Raw genomic sequence first — 21,635 nt, 5'->3', positions numbered from 1 at the left:
GGCAGTGGCTCTCAGGCTGTGGTTGGTGTGAGACGGGTGTAGCCCCTGCACATCCTGGGTAACATCTGTGACGGCTGGTTTACTCCCAGGGGAACGGCGGTTCACCAGAAGCCGTCGCTTCCAGGTGGAAGTCTGCCCTTTGAGAAATGCTACGAGCGGAGGGGATTTCCTCGCTCGGATTTTCTGCCTTTCTCCAGGGAGTCTGAAGGATGTTTGGTTCCTCCGTTGAACGTTATGGTGAAATACTGTGCTCCATTCTCATCACGTTTGAGGATGAATGAGTCAGGTCCTGATTCCCCTCTTGCATCCAAAGTGCAACTGAATTTAGCACCAAACCCCTTAGCTTATTGGAAGCTAAGGGGTTTTACTCTTGTTTTATTGAGTCTCTTCTAATCTTCTCTGTTTCCTGCTGGTTGGGTCACTGTTCATAAAAAATACAGACACAGGCTGGGAGGAATTATTAGACTGTGCTGTAGAATTGCAGGCATAAATCTAAATGAACCAGGAAGAAGGTGCAGTAAGTCCTCGCCAATCATTCAGTGAGTTCAGGTCGCTCCCATCTAGTTGTAGATATAACCTACCAAGGTGCAGGACCAATAGATTTATGAATCTCTGTATCTTGTTTGTGAATGGTCTACGTGTTGTTTGATGGACTGCTGCCAGAGAAAGATATTTCCAAGGGCGTCACTTTGTGTTGAAAAGTGATGGGGACATTTAAAGGCCCAGATTCGGGAGTGACAAAACATTTAGCCCACAAGATGTGAGGATGCACAATATTGGTATTGGTAAGATATTTTAATACTATTTAGACTAAATATTCAGTGATGAAATACATGGCTGAATATTTATGCCAATATTTATTATACCAATTTATGGTGGAAATGTCTTTATTTATATAAAGGAAAGCACAAAATTCACCTGAAGCTAAATTTAAAAGCTGATACCAAAGTAAGAGTTATTCATTTCAATAATATACACTGAACAAAATTATAAAGGCAACACTTATGTTTTTGTCCCCTTTCATCATGAGCTGAACTCAAAGATCTAAGAGTTTCTCTATGTACACAAAAGGCCTATTTCTCTCAAATAATGTTCAAAATCTGTGTTAGTGAGCACTTCTCCTTTGCCGAGATAATCCATCCACGTCACAGGTGTGGCTTAGACTGGCCACAATAAAAGGCCTTAGGCTGGCCACAATAAAAGGCCTTAGGCTGGACACAATAAAAGGCCACTCCAAAATGTGCAGTTCCATCACACAGCACAATGCCACAGATGTCACAAGTTTTGAGGGAGCGTGCAGTTGGCATGCTGACTGCAAGAATGTCCACCAGAACTGTTGTCCGTGAATTGAATGTTCATTTCTCTACCCTAAGCCGTCTCCAAAGGCGTTCAGAGAATTTGGCTAGGAATTAGCCCAAGACCTCCACATCCAGCATCTTCACCTCCAAGATCGTCTGAGACCAGCCACAAGGACAGTTGCTGCAACAATCGGTTCGCATAACCAAAGAATTTCTGCACAAACTGTCAGGAACCGTCTCAGGGAAGCTCATCTGCATGCTCGTCGTCCTCATCGGGGTCTCGACCCGATTGCACAGCCATTGAAGAGGAGTGGACCAACACTCCACAGGCCGCAACCAACAACCTGATCAACTCTATGTGAAGGAGATGTGTTGCACTGCGTGAGGCAAATGGTGGTCACACCAGATACTGACTGGTTCCCAGACCCCCCCCAATACAGTGAAACTGCACATTTTGGTGTGGCCTTTTATTGCGGCCAGCCTACGGCACACCTGTGAGGTGGATGGATTATCTCGGCAAAGGAGAAGTGCTCACTAACAGATTTTGACAGATTTGTGAACAATATTTGAGAGAAATAGGCCTTTTGTGTACATAGAGAAAGTCTTAGATCTTTGAGTTCAGCTCATGATGAATGGAGGCAAAAATAAAAGTGTTGCGTTTATAATTTTGTTCAGTGTATATTATTGAAATGAATAACTCTTTCTTTGGTATCAGCTTTTAAATTTAGCTTCAGGTGGTTTTAGGCATGTGCTAACTAACAACAAAGACGAATACTTCAGATGCTCCAGCGAAACAGGAGCGCTCCCAAGTCAGGAAAGGTCAGCTTTGCAAAGGCTGCAGTTCACAACCTTTTTGGGTGAGTGATGAGTGAAACGTTCCCACACGTCTTTGGGCGTTTTTGGGCTTGAAGGTGTTCATAGCATCACACATTGTTTACTTCTCTCTAGTTTATTTATTCAATATAACTTCATCCATGATGATCAAATCAAACCTCAAACTGCTTTCAAAGGCCCAGTGCAGTGTTTGTGTGTGTTTTTAACCATCAAATAAAGTCATCCATTCACTCACGGATGAAGGATGAAGGATTATTTTAGCCTGAAAACAGCATGTTCGTGTGAATAACTGAAGCCACTTTGAAGAACGGGCTGCTGGACTTCCTGTTCAGTGTGTTTGAGTTTGAGCAGCTGGTTTTCATCCACTCAGGATCTGGCTGTAAACATGGACGAGTGTTCTGCAGAGAACAGAGAGAAGATGCAGACATCACAGTTTAATCAGGCACACAGGAACACTAAGTCAAGCATAATCAAAAGCTTATTTCCCCAGACATCACCAGTCCTCATATCCTGTAATTTGTTGTTGTTTTTCATAAACAGCGAGACGAAGAGGAGAAGGAGGAGGACGTACAGACAGGTAGACATAAAGACGGACAGACAGACGAGGAAGCTGCTGAGTGCAGAAGGGATTTGGTTTCTAATCCCTGCGCTGCGTGTGAGGCGTCTCCTTCACTTTTCCTTCCCCACTTTGCTCTAATTATCCTGCAGAGAAACAAACTCGATTTGTCAGCCGGAAACTTAATTGAAGTTTCCTCTTGGAAGTCATTTTGCAACCGTAAAGGGCGCTCAGAGAGGACAGGCGTCGTATTATTAGTAGTTTTAATAGTTACAGTGCTGTTAATTGCTGTTGAGATAGTACACAATGTACTATTCACAGTACTATATAATACTACTATTTTCTACTCTTTCTTTCGTTACATGTAATACTTCATTCTGTAGGAACAGAAAATGACGTCTGTCACACAGAGACAGATTCAACATGGAACCTCCCTCAGGAGCCGTTTCACCTGTTTCACCGTGCTTTAAGCAGATTACTGCGTAGAAATATCCGAATAACAAAAACACCATGCATTTTAAGTACAAACGTTTAACTTTCAGTGTCGAGACACGTGATTATGTGATTATGTAAGTGTCAGGAAGGCAGCGTCTTACATGGAGCAATGTATGAATGTAGAGCTGCTATTAATTGATAGATTAATTGGCAGCTATTCTGATGAGTGATTGATTTTTTAAGCTATTAATTGAGCAGAAATGCTAAACGTTCTCTGGTTGGAGTTTCTCACATGTGAACATTTGCTGCTTGTTTTATATCATAATGGTCTTTGGATTTTGGAAAAAAACAAACTGATGACGTCACCTTGGACTCGTGTAAAATGTGAAGGACATTTTATAGATTGTAACGCAAATACAAAAAATATGTGCAAACAAAACTACACAGCAGATTAAGAGCTGCAGCCTGACATGGGGTGCGTTTCCTGTACAACCAGGGAAGGTAGCACTGAACTATCTTGGTGCGATACATCGTTAAACTAACAAACGTTTCCCAAAACTGTCGCTCCTTGTTGGTACCGCCGTGGTTTGGACTAACTTAGTTTGTCCAAATTTCCAGGTGTGTCCTTCTGACTTTCACAGCACGAAACTCTCAAAACGTCATATTACGCCTAAATATGTCAGTTGTGACCGAGTTTCAGTGACATTATTGTGGTAACTTATTATTTAGGCTTTTCATATCATAGTCGTACCGACAACAAAAAGAAAATCAACAATAGTGCTACTGAAATCAAGAATATAAATAATATATAACCTAATCATTTTAGTTAGCCTACATATAGTCCATAACTTTAGCAAACTATTAGAAATTACAAGATATTTAGTAAAATAGGTTTAATCTGCAAGTATCTTCGTGTCAACACTTTAACGCTATTATGAATCCCTTGGATGCAACTGATATTGTGGTCTTGAGAAAAGTTCAGTGCGATAAGTTGAGCTTGAGTATGTTCTCTATTGAGACTGACACGTGTTCGACTCCCGTGAGTTCTCTATTTATCTCTGATATAAAGGCAACAAAAACTCTCGGGGATTTATTCATTACACTACTTCCATGGATTGTATGCTGTCCCTTTTTATATTTATGTTTGTAATGAAGACTAGAGAATATCCATCTTCCTCAGAGGCATGGAAATGTTTACATGAAGGTAATATTAAAAGTTTTTACATTCTCCGTTTTGTGCTTTAACCTTTGTAGTGGCTAATATTAAATGAAGTTATTGTGAACAGATGGGTAATCTGTGATCTACAGACTTAGTACAGACTGAAATAATGCAACCCTTCCCATGACCCGACAAATACATTTAAAAGAATCTCCAACTTAAATATGTTTGTACAGCAGGATTATCTAACATTCCCTGCTTAAAACACATCACATCCACCTCAACACTGCATTTTCTGCTATCTGTGACGTAGTCACCGTGAACTGAGCTTCTAACCACAGGTCAGGAGCTGCAGTTTGATTTATGCAACTCAACGACGGTTGGTGTGAACGTTCGTCAGAACTATGGTTTCGGGGAACACCTGCGTCGCTTAACGATGGTTCGTACTGTGTAAGTTACCAACTTAGTTGAATTGAATTGAATAGAATTGAATTGAATAGTTATCTCCGTAGTTCGAACTAGGATTTTGGGAAACAGTTGCGTCGCAACTGCATATTTCCACCCAAGGAAGTTGCTACCGTAGTTAGCAACGATGCTTTTGTGAAACGCACCCATGAATGGCTGTAACGGGCGGCACAGCGGTGCAGTGGTTAGCACTGTCGCCTCACAGTTTCCAGGTCATTCAGCTTCCTCCCACCGTCCACAGATACGCAGGTTGTTTGGTGACTCTAAATTTTGAGTGGTTGTTCATTTCTATGCACCCTGTGATGGACTGGCGACCCCGTGACCTTGCACGGAGAGGCGGTTATAGATAATGTGTCTAGTTTAAAACCATTGCTGAAAACGCTTCTTCTGATGAAAGACTTCAGAGTCAGTGCAGCAGAACCAGAGATGTCCTCCTTTTTATTCTTACATTCTTCTTCTTTGTGAAAACCTGGCGCCTACTTTACCCACAATGCAACTCAAGTGCTGACAGTTAGAGATTGAGGTGTGCTTGCTGGTAGCCTGCAGCAACTACAGAGGTTGGTGAGCTTATCTAGCTCCACACCATCAGACTTGTTTCAGTTCCTAACTTGTTTAGCCGCCACGGACTCAAGTGACATCACTCGAGGACATTTACCCGACTTCCCTCCCTCTGAGACCCTGAAGGCACCGTATGACAGATCAGAAGACAGAAACCTGACAGTTAATTCATCCATTTCCATTCTCAACGGAGGCAGATCAAACTGCCTCTGCATGCAACTGGGTAGACCAACATCCAATCAGAGCAAAGAAAGGTGTGACATAGCGTAGTCGGTAAGTTAAATTTACCAAATCCTGTCTGAAGTACGGTGAGCACGACTTTCCTATCAATAAAAGTTTTAAGACACGCAGGTGTTTTAGAAAAAATATACAGTCCAGGTTGTTTAAACTGACGCGTTCCTCTGCGATCTGGTTACCAGACTGTGGAAATACATCATCATCTATAAGTAAAAAAAAAAAAAAAAAAAAAAAAGTTACATTTCTTCACAAATTATTATTGTTTAATTTTATTATGACCGTTTCTGTTCAATGTGTTATCTTTAGTCCTTTATATTATATGTCTAATATAATCATTTATATTCCATCATTGTCAATTTCTATACATCATCTAGATAATATGTCAAAAATCATTTCAAGGACAGGAATAAAGTTTGGAAAGTCAAGAACATATTTCATTTAATTTTATTAATTATTAATCCTATAATTCTAATGACTTCACCATTCAATATCATTTATATTCTCATTGTTAGCTTCTTTGCTTCATATATATACAGTATATATAGTCCAGAGAGCAGAAAGGACTGGATTAACAGCAGAAGGCAGTAGTGATGTAGTGATCACAAGCGACAGCAACACGACAAGCTCAAAAAATAGCAAGGGCTGAAAGTTCTGCCTTTGCTCACAGCTCCTGGCAGCTATGTGTAATTATTAGCCAGTCATTTATTCATTATGTAGTTAATTCACTACAGTTACTTTAAATTAAGGAGGGGTGGAGTCAGGCTGCCGTCTGATTGGCTGCGGGAGGTCTATTATGATGAGGAGGAGGGCGTGGCCTGCAGCCGGAGACGCCGGGCTGCTGAGAGACGCCTCACTGTGCCGTGTGGACCCGGACCGGACGCACCGTGTCCCTGTGGTGGATTAATACCTGAAGCGGCTCGCTGCTGGCTGGAGGAGGATTTTCCTGCCGGTTCGGTCCCGTTTTGTGGAAATACCCGGAGCTGTTGTGGATTAATGGGACTGTGTGTTCGGGCTGGGCTGAGACGGAGTCCGGCTTCCGTCTGTCTCGTGTTTCTGAGGAGCCGTGGACACAGAAAGGTGAGTTTCTTCTTCTTCTGGCGTTTTCCTGCAGGAAACCTCCGCTCCAGCTCCTCCCGGTAAATTACTGTGTGTGTGTGTGTGTGTGTGTGTGTGTGAGTGCGCGCGCGTGCGTGCCCGCCCGGTGCTTGCTGCCTTTGTGCGCGTGTGTCTGTGAAGTGCGTGCGTGTTAATGCATCAGGACGCAGCGGGTCCGGGTTTAGGCTTTTTTTGCGCGTCATGGGATGAAATGTGTGCGTGTTTTTTAGTGCGCGTGTGTGTTTGGCAGCTTTGATTGATGGCTGTCAATCACCCAGACACGAGCACGCGCAGCAGCAGCAACAAACCGCGGAGGAGACGGAGTGTCCGTGGAGCTTCATTATCTCCCGTCACCTTCCTCCCGGATGCCTTAACTTCACTGACGGACTCTTCAGGGTCTGCGGGTCTGAGGGGGGGTTTCGTCTCTTTTCCTTTCTCCTGACAAACCCCCCACATCACCGCCCTTCCTCGTGCATCCTGCACATTTCAGCTCCCCCAGCTCCAGAGAGGCTCCGGCTGGGGGGTCTGGATGGTTGTTATCAGTGGATCGTCCACATCTCCGTCTGCGATCCGGATCCACTAAGTCCCTGAGATGCAGTCCTCTAAGAACAATGTGTGACTCCAGCTCTTCTGCTGCGGGGCAAAGCTGCAACTGTTGTTTATTCTCACTAAGGGATTCATCATTTTTGTTTATTAAATGTCCAAAAACGGTCAAAACGTCCCCAAAGTCCTTCTTTTTTCCGCCCAGCTGTCCCGAACCCACATGTGTTCAGTGTGTGACAGAACACAAACACAATGATTTAACACACGTCTTCTGTCTGTAACTAACCGATTAATCCACGGTTGATCAGCACCACCCAGTCCTGATGGGTCACAGCAAGGACGGGTACTGAGCCAGATCCAGGATTTCTCTCGGAACAATAGACTCAGACTTAATTTGCATCAGTGAGAGATCTACCAGCAACAATAGACTGAGAGCCCAGCGCTCTCTGAGGGTTTGACAGGATGTGCAAAGTAAATATTCATCCATCAGAACCTGATCCTGGATCGGGTTTGATCTGGATTCTTAGGATCGGCTCAGGCCGTCCAGATAAATCTGCGTCCTCATTTAGATCGTTCCTGAGCTCCGTGGCTGCAGGACGTTCAGTCAGAGATGGAAAAATGAATCCGTTAATCTAATTAGTCCCTCAGCAGAGAGTTGCCCGGCCAGATTATTTTAATTGTCCATTAATCTGTCGATTGTTCCGTTGATTAAACGATTTAGTTGTTTTGTCTATAAAATGTCAAGAAATGGTGAAAAATGTGGATCAGTGTTTCCCAGAGGCCAAGGTGACGTCCTCAAATGTCTCGTTTTGTCCACAAACCAAAGATAATCAATTTACTAGAAAATATTGACATTGAGGAAGCTGGGATCAGAATTTATTTCAAATCGATTATCAGAATAATTGGTGATTATTTAATAGTTGACAACAAAATGATTAATCGCTGCAGCTCCACTGTTGGATAAGCGGCTGTCTGTGAGTGATGCTGACAGACTGACTCTCTGGTTAAAGATCTTTATCGGCCGTTTGTTGCCTGGAATCTGTGTCCCTGTTTTCCCGCTGACAGCCTGATCTATGACAGGAAACTGGCCTGTATTCGTATGGAAGCCCACATCATGTTTCTGGACCCTGAACGCACGGCGTGGATAAAGATGGTAAAGCGATAAAGAGGGGAGAAACGGGCGTGTCTACACTTGATACGAAGACAGCGGGGTGTTTTAAAACCTGCAGAACGTCTTTCCTTTGGTTCCTCATGTTTTCTGCACTGTGTGCTCTGCATTAGTTTTCCTGTTTAAATCCTTCAGGGTAAAATCAACACCGCGGTCATCTGGCCAGATAAGACCCTGATCGGGGATTTGAGGGTCAACTCTCAGAGGAAGCAGCCTAAGTTGTCCTTAAGTGGCTTTTATTGGCGTCCCGTTAACCCGGCCATCGCGTAGTTTAAACCGTTAATGCAGGACGAAGACGAGAGAGCAGCCCGTCTGAAGGTCGACTTCCTGCTGCCGCTGGGTTGTGTTTTTATTACTGTGCGAGTCGGTGAAATGCAGGAAGCATGGCGTTCCGCTAATTAACCGCCAATTATGAGCAGGGCATTGAATTATTAATGTCAACAGCGATGCTTTTTGGCATCAGAGCCTCACGGCGAGGCTGCAGGAGTCAGCGGGCCGGCGAGAGCGATGACGTCAGCGTACATGTGTTCACATACAGAACGAGCCGGGAGGTTAAACTCACCATTCACCACCGTTTAGCACAGAAAACAGACTTTTACAGCCTGACGTAAACGTTTATGAGCTGGGTTCACAGCTGACGGAGCTCTGTGAGACACAAAATTATTATTCCTGCAGAAAGAAATCTCCCAGAATCAGGAAGGTTGTAAAATGCTGCAGGGTCTCGTGCTCAGCTGGAGTTGTGATAACGGTCTTTAAAACAAAAAAGTCGCTCTGTGTTTGTGTGTGAGACGTATGTCAGGGATTAGTTTGGACTTCGGCATGTACGAGATATATCTTTTAAATTTGGACTGTTTGACTTAAGAGATTGTTGTAGATTATGTCTTTTGCTCGTGGACTAATTATTTGAGCTCTTAGACCATCGTTAGGGGGATTTGAGAAGTGACTTTGGCTTTAGGTTATATTTAAACATGCACAAAATGGCCAAAAGTATGTGGACACCCCTGCAACAACAAACCTGACCTTTTTGTAAAGACGTTGTTTTGATCCAAACCAAGATCCTCCACTAAGCCTTTGTTTCTAAAGGCAACGAGAAACAGTGGATTTTACATTCTGCTTGCAGGACTTGTTGCACGATGTCCTCGTGCATAAAGAAACGTTAAGACCCAGTTTGATGTGGATGAACATGATCGGTCTGCAGAGAGCCCTGACCTGACTGAGCCTGACCTCCGGAGGAACTGATGAAGACCTCGGGTTTAGCTCGGGTTTCTCACTGGGGGGTTCAGGTAAAGTTGGGTTGAGGTTTCACCCAACAAACTGAACGTTCGTTACCTGCAGCCGAGTAATTTTACTGGCCACGGTTCTCTTTAACTGGCTTAAAGAGTCATTTGCTGCAGCTCGTTGAGACAGTTTTAGCACTTTGAGGTTGTGATTCAGAAATAAAAACGATTGTTCAGCTCTCGACTGACTGGGAGCAAATCTCCGCAGCAGGGTCGACGTCTGATGGAGAGCAGCAGCATCATGTCTTTCATTTATCGCTCTAATAGACAAATGTAAGTAAAACGTTGTTTTTCTTGTATATTTGAGTGTTTTACCTTCATGATTTAACTTTACTGGATGTTTGGGGATCATACACACACATTGTAGCTGATGTTTCAGACACTTTCATTTATTTCTCTTTGTGCTCTTTGAGCCGCCCCCTGAACGAGCACCTGCCTCACACCAGCCCAGCCGGATCGCCCCCGCTGTGCCCCGTCCATTGTGCGCCTTAACCTTGGGGTGCGTTTGGATACAATGACCTGCGAGTCCCCGGTGGGCGGCGAGTAGGAGGAAGCGGAGAGAATGATGTTATTCCAGCACAGGAAGATTAGCGGCGTTGCTGTGAAAGCCTCCAGACTGCCGCATGTCATCAGCCATTATATTCTCCCAGCAAATCTGTGCCGCGGGACTCGCCTTTTGTTCTAATCCTCCGTGTGTGTGTGTGCGTGGGGCAAAAGCCAGGAAAGACCGGTGGGATTATGTTGACGTGTGTGTGTGTGTGTGTGTTTGTGATGCAGTAATTTAGAGGGAAGAAGGAGACACGAGTGTATCCTCACATCATAGAGGCATTTAAAAAGGTGTGTGTGTGTGTGAACGCAGCCCGGCTCAGTAACAGGTGTGTTAAAGACGCCTCGGCGGTGGTTTGATGCGGCTGCAGCCAGGCGGCCTGGCTTCGGTCCGGTCCTGAGAGTCAGGCGTGAAGGCCAAATCGCTGCTATAATTGGCCTGAAAATACGACTCCTGTCCTGAGGCCTGAGCTTTACTGCCAGACCCCCCCGCCTCCCCGCCATGATATCAGACTGTAATTGTATTTGACAGCGGCTCTGACAGATAAAGTGCCTGTATTATAGTAGCCGATTGTCTCTCTGCTTCAGGTGCCGTCTTTGTGTTTCTGTACTGAACTGTTGTTGTTGCTAAATCTTTGTTTTTCACTCCATCGTCTGGTTTTTAATTTTGTTCTGAGAAATCTGGGGTGAGAGGTTTGTGAGTGCACTCATCACTGCCTTCCTCCTTTGAGCTGTGGTGGTGTTGTTGTTGTTTGACGGAAGTTGTTTAATTGATCTGGTTTAATGAGAAAGACTCCCGTCACCTCAACATGTGGCAGCAAGGAACCGAAAGTAGATGAATCCCGGTGGAACAAATCAGTGTTGTAAGAATCGAAAACATTTGTTTTCCTTTTTAACTGGACAGAAATGAGCTGAGTTTCAGTTTTGTGCAGCGCAATTAGCTGCAGCTAGATTTTCTCCCATGGCCAGATGAACCTGTTCGGGGACCTTGGGCAAAATTTTCTATTTTGCATCAAGTACAGGGCAGATGGCAGAAAACACACAGCAGCTTTAGGGCCCTTTCAGACACAACATGACAACGGCACCACTGTGGATCGGCCACGATGACACTGATCCACATTAAGGCAGACACCCTGTGATGTGGCGAAAGTCTGATCGGTGCATCCACACCTCAGCTGAGTATTAGTATAATATTATAACATTAAATAAAGAGTATAATGTTCAATTAACAGTATACTGTTTGTAGCCTATAACAATAATGTATTAATTACTACATTTGTTATAATTTCATAGAATAGTATAGTATTTTCACTCACTGATCAAGTTACAGCTGTTTCATTTCTGTGGGACATTTTTATCTTTTTATCCTTGTGTAAGCAAAAGGCTCTACATAGGACTCTAATGTGTTAATGCCAAGAACTAACTTGTCAATAATCATATTGTTCAACATTTTAAAGTGAAATATTTTTTTAATGTCCCGCCCCATCCAGGCTGTGATTGGTCGGCTGACGAAGAGTGACAAGCACGTCGGCTCTGTGAAAAGTTGAACGTGTTGAACAACAAAAGGCAGCGATACAGCCAAACCCAAACCTTCCTCATCTTCCCCAGTTTTCTTCTGTCTGACAGCTTCAGCTGCTGCCGACGTCTCTCTGTCTCTGTCACAGAGCGCCGTTTCCCTCGGTGCTCCGGTAGCGCGTCCGTCTCTGATTTTAAACGATTAGCGGCGGGGAGCGGGGTTACAGTAGGTTGTCTTAAAAGTTACTGGCACACTCATGAATCATTTTTGTCATGGCACGTAGGCTTATCTGTTTTTAGGGGCAGCTATTTTAGACCTGTCTATAGTGTTAGACTTATGCAAGTTAGACTGTTTCACAAAAAACACAGACTGACTTAGTTTAGACCAAAAAAATGAGACACCTTACCCCCAAGCCAACTTAGGTCTGAATTTCTATGTTACCTTGGTAACCACCATTAACAATCAGTTACGTTACAAACAGCCAAAAATAATGGAAAATGGCTCGTAGTTTGTTGTTTGCTGACGATGTTATAGAGAAAACTATGAGAAGGGAAAGAGATTTTAGGGAGTAGGGCTGTCGCGATAACCACAAAATGGAGATACCGAGCTATTGGTCAAGCCTATCGCGGATGATGGCAACAACCGCAATGTTCATACTTTACACTTGACGGCGTGTTAAATTAATAAATTAGTGCTTCAAAAGTTCCACAACCGTAACAAACTCTGTAACGGTTCAAGGACGGATCGCCATGGGCTGTACGTGACCCGACTTCAAACTTGGAAGCTGTAAGTGTTGCCATGTTTTGAGTAGTTTTACTGTTTGTTTGAAAGGTTAGCTAAATTGGCATTAGCATAATGCATGCGGCTAATGTGGCCAGCAGGCTCGTGATGTTGGACTAACATTGTGATTCTGAGGGACAGTCGAGAGAAACTGTGAACGGTTAGCCTCATTTGAAGCTCACTAACGAGCGTAGTGTGTCGGATGCCTGCAGCTGTTCTTCATGTTGCTTTCTGTGGAAATTTTACTTAGAACGTTACTACAGTGCTGTGGTTAATGTTAGCTTAGTTGTGGTCAGGCCATTCTGCACCGTACCGGTGTGTGTTGGAGTGCGGTATGTAAATTGTCTTTATAGACAGGCCCTGAAGGGAACGATATAGCTAACGTTACGTGTGAAAAAGACAAAATATGTTTGCTTGGCAATGCTGTTGCCAAGCACCCAGCAGCTAGCTTGCTCCAACCATAAAGCTGCTGTTAGCGACTTGCTGTGCAGCGAGGTGACTCTGCTGTATGGCACCAAATTACTGCATTGATGAAAGATACGCTGTTGAGCTCCAACATGTTACCGCTGGGGAAATTGCTTCATCATGACAGCCCTATTAGCGACAGCAGGAACCTACTAGGGGTGGGAATCACCAGAGGCCCTACGATACGATATATCACGATATTTATGTTGCGATTCGATTTTATTGCAATTTTAAATATATTGAGATATATTGCAATTTATTACCTTTTTCCAACTTCCAATTAGGTCCCTAAAGTCAAACTTTGTCAATATCTGTTTATCTAAAAAGATACATTTCTCTGTATCACTTTTTCAGTCCTCTATATGGTCCTGTTAAGTTTTCTAGTGGACTAAAAAAGCAATAGTTTTTATTATTCTAGTACCAAAAAGTTAAAACTCCCATCTGCAATTTATATAATAAAATATCGATACACGGACACCAAGTATCGATATTTTATTATATAAATTGCAGATGGGAGTTTTAACTTTTTGGTACTAGAATAATAAAAACTATTGCTTTTTTAGTATTGTTTAGTACAGTATTGCCATGGCAAATATCACGATACTATATACTGTATCGATTTTTTTTCCCCCCACCCCTAGAACCTACTGGAAATGGCCTACACAGCAATGAGGACTTCATCTGTTGGTTTACTTGTTTTTTCCAAATCAAGCATTTCTTTTTGTTAATACTCTAAGTTAAATTTTCCAAGTAAAGCGTCGTTATAACTATTATACTCCACCAACATATTTTCCGCTGGGGTAAACTGCACTGAGCGGTTGGATGCGCCGACTCGATCCGTCATTTTTTATTTTGTTTTGAAAAGTGTCTCGTTTTACCCAGAATTCATTGCGGCATAGTCCTGCTTAAGATAGTCGGGGTCTTCAGTGCTTTGTGCAATGGTCTGATTTAGATGTCTATCTGAAGTCTAGCTATCATATCTAAGCCATAGTGAAAGTCTATCTTTGTGAAACTGGCCCCAGCTCTGGGTTTAGGTTCTGGTCAGTGGCGAGATGTAACTGAGGGTGCTCTGCGACTTGATGACCTCTTTATGTGAGGTCCATTTCACTAGGGCTGCAGCTAACGATGATTTTAGTCCTCAAAGCTTCTATAGAGTATTTCAACGATTCATTGATGCGTCATTTAAGAAGTAGTTGTGCTTGGTGGCGGCGGCTTACTTTGGCTAGCCTTCAACTCAACAATCAATCATGATTTCAGTTAAATGCAAAAGTTGCTGTTACTGTTACCTTGTCTAGGGTCCGCTGGTAGAACACCGGGTGCTGTTGCGTAACGTTAGGCGACATAAGTTTCGTTTTACGGTGGACGGACTGTGACATTACAGAGTTGTTTTCTTTTTGCTTGAAATAATCCCATACTTTGGACACTTTCTTCTTCGTCCCGCGCTATTTTCTTTCTCTTCCTCTACTTTGGAAAAAGCGCCATTATAATCGCGTCGTGTTCACTCAGGTGATCGCGATGTGTGACGGTCATGAATGTCCGTGCGAAACAGTGTTCTATATAGTTATATGGATTAAACGAAGCGTCGGTGCATTTTAGTAATCGAATTAATCAATGAATCGTTGCAGCCCTACTCTCACACATGATGGTGTTAGTTAGCGGTGTTAGTCAGTGTTGAAGCTCTGGGCTTTGTTAGGCTTCCTCTCTTTCTCTGTAGACAGTACCGCAGTGAGACGTTTGTGTTAGGGCTCAATATATTTAAATTTCATGTTTATCTTGTTGGGTTTTTATCAGAAAGCGTACTGTCTAGACCTGCTCTGTATGAAAAGTGCATTGAGATCTGACACATTGGAATAACAGCTGCAGTCTTTAACCCGACACTTTATATTTGATGAGCTGCTTGATCTGAATGCTGGAAGGTTTGCAGTGGAGATGTGTTTCGCTCCTTCAGCTTCATTAGTACAGAGAGGGAGATGCTGATGTTATGAACTCCAGTAAGTTGCATCAGGCTGCACACACACACACACACACACACACACACACACACACACACACACACACACACTTAGTGATGTCATGTCGGGAAAACCAAAGTGATGTGTGTGATGTTTTTGTAGCGCTCGGCGATACAAAACGAGGGAATCAAGAAGACAGGAAGTTCTCAGACCTTTAGTCTGCTTATCTCCTCCCTGTTTCCTGCCCGTCCCTGTGGCTGCAGGGTGCCGTCGTGTGATGAATCAAACGTACCTGGCGGGGATGAGCGCAGCCTTCCTGTTCCCTCCTCCTCTCTTTATTTCGTCACGTCTTTACAGTTTTTTGGAAAAAATGCGGTGTAATCGTGACGCAACGCGATGCAAACTGACGAGGCTGCGTGGCTGCAGAGTTCGAGGAGGATTTGGGTCATGTTAAAGAAAGAAAGAAATAAAAGCTAGGATTTAGATTTAAAAAAGGCAGAAAGTGAAATGTTGTTTTAGCCGACAGCTTTCCTGACACTCGTTTCAGCACAGAGGAGCTTAACAACTGCTTTGAGTGTGACGCTTCTTTAGAAGCAGCATCTGGAACAAAAGAACTCGAGGGCCACTTACTTGCTTCTTTTTGAGCTTTCGAGTGTCTTATAGTCCCGATCAGCAGATTGAGTTTTTATATTTCTGAGATGCCTCAGAGCAGACAACCTATTATTTTTGTTGTAGATTGATCTGTCCATTAGTTTCTACACTGAACAAAATTATAAAGGCAATACTTTTGTTTTTGCCCCCATTCATCATTAGCTGAACTCAAAGAAGAAGAAGACTTTCTCTATGTACACAAAAAGCCTATTTCTCTAAAATATTGTTCACTAATCTGTCAAAATCTGTGTTAGTGAGCACTTCTCTTTTGCCGAGATAATCCATCCACCTCACAGGTGTGGCATATCAAGATGCTGATCCGACAGCATGGGATTGCACAGGTGTGCAATCCCATGCTGTCGGATCAGCTGACCACAATAAAAGACCTTAGGCTGGCCACAATAAAAGACCACACAAAATGTGCAGTTTCACTGTATTGGGGGGGGGCTAGAAAATATCTGTATCCGTATCTGGTGTGACCACCATTTGCCTCACACAGTGCAACACATCTCCTTGCCATAGAGTTGATCAGGTTGTTGGTTGCGGCCTGTGGAGTGTTGGTCCACTCCTCTTCAATGGCTGTGCGAAGTTGCAGTCAGGTCGAGACCCCGATGAGGACGACGAGCATGCAGATGAGCTTCCCTGAGACGGTTCCTGACAGTTTGTGCAGAAATTCTTTGGTTATGCGAACCGATTGTTGCAGCAGCTGTCCTTGTGGCTGGTCTCAGACGATCTTGGAGGTTAAGATGTGGAGGTCCTGGGCTGGTGTGGTGACACGTGGTCTGTGGTTGTGAGGCCGGTTGGATGTACTGTCAAATTCTCTGATACGCCTTTGGAGACGGCTTATGGTAGAGAAATGAACATTCAATTCACGGGCAACAGCTCTGGTGGACATTCCTGCAGTCAACATGCCGACTGCACGCTCCCTCAAAACTTGCGACATCTATGGCATTGTGCTGTGTGATGGAACTGCATATTTTGAAGTGGCCTTTTATTGTGTCCAGCCTAAGGCCTTTTATTGTGTCCAGTCTAATGCACACCTGTGCAGTACCCATGCTGTCTGACCAGCATCTTGATATGCCACACCTGTGAGGTGGATGGATTATCTCAGCAAAGGAGAAGTGCTCACTAACACAGATTTTGACAGATTTGTGAACAATATTTGAGAGAAATAGGCCTTTTGTGTACATGGAAAAAGTCTTAGATCTTTGAGTTCAGCTCGTGATGAATGGGGGCAAAAACAAAAGTGTTGCCTTTATAATTTTGTTCAGTGTAGATTAATCAAATAGTTGTTTGCTCTACAAAACGTCGATCAGTGTTTCCCAAAGCCGAAAACGACGACCTCAAATTTCTTGTTTTGTCCACAACCCAAAGAAATGTACTTTACTGTCAGAGGAGGAAAGAAACCAGATTATATTCACATTTAGGAAGCTAAAATCAGAGAATTCTGACTTTGTTTCTGAAAAAATAACGGAAACTGATTAATCATTTATTAAAAAAGTAGCAGATTAATTTAATTGTTGACAAGTAATGAATTAACTCTGCATGGCAGAACATTTCCGGCTCTGAAAGAGCACGAGAAGCTAAAGCTAACCAGGAAGTGGGACAGGTCCGTTTGGTTTTAGATTGTGTCCTTTGTGTCTGACGCTAGTGGGGACGTTTAGCACACTGTTAGCCGCTGAGCTAATTGTTATTTCTTGTCATTTTCTTACGCTGTTAATTAGTTCCCGTCTCAAGTTTTCACACTGTGTAACAGCTGATTCATGCATGAATGCTGCATATTGCATTAAACTCTCACATGCATATTTTCAGAGCAGCAGTCCGACACGTTGCACATCCCCTCGCTGCTCTCCAGAGTCAGTGTCTCCTCGCCGTCTGAGACATGTTTGGCTGCTAGTTGTTGGCAGGAAGAGGAAATGATAAAATTACAGTGATTATTATTCAAATACTGTTATTTTAGTCACTGACAACGTCATTTTCAAAATAAAGGCGGAAGTAAACTTGAATTTGTGGTTTTCTCTTTTCTGATGGAGGTGACCGATTTAAACTTTCACTCTAATCCTGGATTCTGATTGGCTGGGAGGTGTGGCGTACAGTTTCTGTACAGCTCCACGTTAATGTGCCGGTTGTTTGTGTGAATCTGTGAGAAGGAAAATCCTGTCTCCTAGAAATTAGGATTATGGTGACCTCACGCGACCCGCCCATTTTTTCATTTAGCTGTTGCTGACTGTAGGAAGTACTGGTCTGAAGTCTGTGGAAGCTTTAGTGGCATCTAGTGGTGAGGGTTGCGAATTGCAACCAGAGGCTCACGGTGCATTCAGGTGCTCCTCTGGTGGTCCCCTTTTACACTTCCGTGTGTTCATGTGCTCTCAAGTCAGAATGTGGAATCAACATGGAAGCCGCTACAAAGCAAAGCTGCAACAATTACTCGATTAATCGATCGCAAGAAAAATGAATCGATAACTATTTTGATTATCGATCAATTGTTTTTTTAAAGCAAAAATGTGGAAAATTGCTTGTTTCATCTTCTTAAATGTGAGGAATTGCTACTATTCTTTGTTGTTTAATGACAGTAAATGAAGAGTCTTTGGGTTGTGGACTGTCAGTTTGACTTTGGGCTCTGGAAAATTGGGATGAGCATTTTTCATAATTTCTTGACATTTTATAAATCAAACGATTAGTCAATTAATCGGTCGGCAGATTAGTTGATAATTAAAATAATCGGTTTCAGCCCTACTAAAGATGTGTTGGATTAACATTATCAGAGCATATAACACACACACACACGCACACACCTGGAGAGAGCTGATCAATAGAGCAGGAAGAGAAGCTTCATGGAGCCACAGAGGTCACCTGGCAGTGTTTGTGTGTTGCTGACACAAACTTCCTGCAGAGAAACAATCAATACTCTGGCAGAGGAAGATGTTAATCTGACAGCTGGAGAGAAATAAATAGTCATACATGGAACAAAGTGAATAAATAGAAAAATAAATAATGTTTTAATAAATAATACAAACTGTATTATATAGATGACGTTACGCCAACGAAGCATATTTGAACTTGAATTAAAGAAGAGAAGGGTGTGATCCTGCTGGATGAAGATATGTTTAAACCAGCAGGTGCGTTTTTTGTAACTTGGAGCTAAATGACAGACGGGATAAATGAAGTGGACGTAGCCACCGTGAGGTCACCCGTTGGTTTTGAAGCCTCCAGTTTGACATTTTGGCCGTCGCCGTCTTGTTTTTTTGGAACCGGATGTGACCATATTTAGAGGAGAGGGTGGAGCTAGCTAGCCTAAGCACCTTTTCCACTGTACAGTGCCAGAGCACTTTAAAGAGAGAGTTGCGTCAGCGGGGGGTCCAAAATGCTACATCGTCACGTGGTTCATGGAGACCGCCGATAGTTCCCGGAAGTCCTAGGCGGGCATTTCAAAATGAGCGAGAGAAACGACAAAACGAGTGATTTCTGGTAATTTATACAATAAATGCGTTTATTTACAATATGTGTACAGCACACTGACATGTGTATGTAGTTACATTACTATTTTTTAAAAAGGAGGACATATATTTTTGACAATAACAGCTACAATCACCCACCTTGTGGACATGTTTTGGCCAACCTTCCATTGGAAAGTGTTCCTCTTGAAAACACATTTAAAATTCAGATCAGATTTACCTTTCTAACATTCCTTTTATTAATCCCACAGCACCAGGGTTAATTGATCTTAATGACTAATGTAATCTTTTTGACTTCAGATAGAACAGACAGGTGACTGTCAATGATCGTCAAGTATTAATTTAATAAATCTCCAATAAACTCAGAAAACAGCATGTTAAGTGGTTTGTCTGTGAACTGTCTTACAATAGTCTACAGCACGGTTTCTTTGTGGAGATGCTGCTGCAGTCAGTCAGAAAAAGGAGAACGAATGTTTGGTTTCCCAGCTTACATGGAGAGGAGGAAAAAATGCTTGACTCAGGTCAACAGGAGCAACTTTACAATCACTAAAGAGGCTAACAACAAAACATATGTGAGGTACTTTAGAGTAAACATATCCAGTAAGAATTGCGTGTTCAGCAATATTAATGTGGGTAAATAAACCTGAATTGTTGTGTGGAAATAAGCTCATAAGCTAAGATGGGATGCAGACACTGAGAGAAGGGAAAGAAAATAATAAAACATTTTAGGTATGATTACTTATAAGTGGTATATTCTAATAGGCATTTACAATCGAGTTGTTTTCTATCTCACCATGGTCCACTCAGTACTCTTCAGCATCACTGCTCTAATCTAATTAATGAAGATTGTTTTTATAATATGCTAGTATTAGGGATACCCCCCCCCCCCCCCGGTAAATAAATATGGTTTAGAAATCTTTTATTCATACATGCACCACTAATATATTTAAATAAAATTAAATATCATGTATTAAGTATCATGTATTTTAAAATAAATTAATAAGCTGCCCCTGTTTATATTGTGTGCTGCTAAATTTATCCATTGCCAGTATGTTAATTTGTTAACCGTTAATTTCCCTAAATCTTCTAATTTAGTGGGAGAAGTCCACTAACATCTTTTAATGCACATGTTAACTTAATTCAGTTGTGCTAATAATATATAATCTCGTTTTTTTACACGTCTTACATTTCAAAAGTGCATCCCAGTTAGCATTTTCTATTGCAGCTCTGCTGCGCTGCTAGCATTTGATGCTAACTTCCAGGAACTATTCAGACGCTCCATGATCTGCCATTGCTATGAAAAACTGGTCCATTGGATTGAACGGAGATGATGCGACTCTCTCTTTAAAGGGCTCTGCACGGTACCTTCTCGACTCGCCTTTGGTTGGTTTTCCATCGTAGAAATGTTGCACCTGTACCTGCTTCCAGGTACTTCACCTCCGTCGAGGTTCCAAGCGAGCTGAGGGATACTAAAATGTGACGTGAAAACACGACAGACTGCTGATTGGTCAGAGAGAATATTCACTGCATCATCATTGCTGCACCAGACAGAGACCAGCAACAGAAAGTTTTATATTTTACAATTACATATGGAATTTCATCACTAAATCCACTTCTCAGAAGTTTTGAGGAGAGAAATCAGCTGTGTAGATTTCAAATATTGACAGTTTTGCGAGAAGTGATGGCAGAACAAAAATGTGCTTGAATATTTCCGGAGTTGTGGCTGCGGGGGAAGCCACACAGCCACACAGACCGCTGCAGCAACAACGGCAGAGGAAAACACAGCTGGAAGGTTTTCATACCGCTTATCTGTCTTTATATTCTGAGCAAGGTTCAAACGTTTTAACTTAAAAAAGAGAAAGCTCTGCGGGTCGCTGGTGTGTGTGTCACATTGAACATTACGTTGCGGCAGTTGTGTGAGGCGTCGCTATGACGACCAGCTACATTGAGGGGTGCTCTCTGCAATGGAAAACGGAGCACGGCCAAACTGGGTTGAGTTGAGCTGGTACTGGTGATGGAAGAGCGCTGTTAGTTAGCAAGGTACATCTGTAATGCACGTTAACTCTGATATTAGCTGGGATGCTAATTTTGGCTTAAAACTAAATGTTCTTACTGAAAAATGAGCAGCCGAGTCCAAATAGTCATAGCCATGGTAGAGACTCATCAATCAGCTTGTAGCCCCGCCCTAAAGCCTCCCCTGCTTCCTGGTCTCTGTTCCTCTAAATGGGACCATAATTTACTAAATGAACATCATGCTGTGTTGAAGAAGACTTGAAACTAGCGACTGAGACCAGAAACTCATCAGGAAAGAGTTTACTGAGGGAATAAATCAGCTGACAAGTAGAAACATTTTCTCACAGACTTCTATACAATCACACTTCTTTCTGCAGCCGGTGGAGTCGCCCCCTGCTGGCTGCTGGAGAGGACGCAGGTTTAAGGCGCCCCCTGCTGGCTGCTGGAGAGGACGCAGGTTTAAGTCGCCCCCTGCTGGCTGCTGGAGAGGACGCAGGTTTAAGTCGCCCCCTGCTGGCTGCTAGAGAGGACACAGGTTTAAGTCGCCCCCTGCTGGCTGCTAGAGAGGACGCAGGTTTAAGTCGCCCCCTGCTGGCTGCTGGAGAGGACGCAGGTTTAAGTCGCCCCCTGCT

General features: G+C 43.0%; 1 protein-coding gene across 1 annotated transcript in view; it reads left to right on the top strand.

Moving 5' to 3' along the window:
* The first annotated feature begins 6,378 nt into the window (after positions 1-6,378).
* Positions 6,379-21,635, top strand: part of LOC123976716 (semaphorin-6D-like) — a 195,838-nt gene continuing 180,581 nt past the window's right edge. The window contains exon 1 of the mRNA XM_046059061.1: positions 6,379-6,619. The gene's annotated coding sequence lies outside the window, so the exon portion shown is untranslated. The remainder of the gene's footprint in view (positions 6,620-21,635) is intronic.

The sequence above is a fragment of the Micropterus dolomieu genome, linkage group LG09 (genome assembly GCF_021292245.1).
Source record: "Micropterus dolomieu isolate WLL.071019.BEF.003 ecotype Adirondacks linkage group LG09, ASM2129224v1, whole genome shotgun sequence".
Classification (NCBI taxonomy): Eukaryota; Metazoa; Chordata; class Actinopteri; order Centrarchiformes; family Centrarchidae; genus Micropterus; species Micropterus dolomieu.
This window is presented reverse-complemented; position numbering and strand designations above follow the sequence as displayed.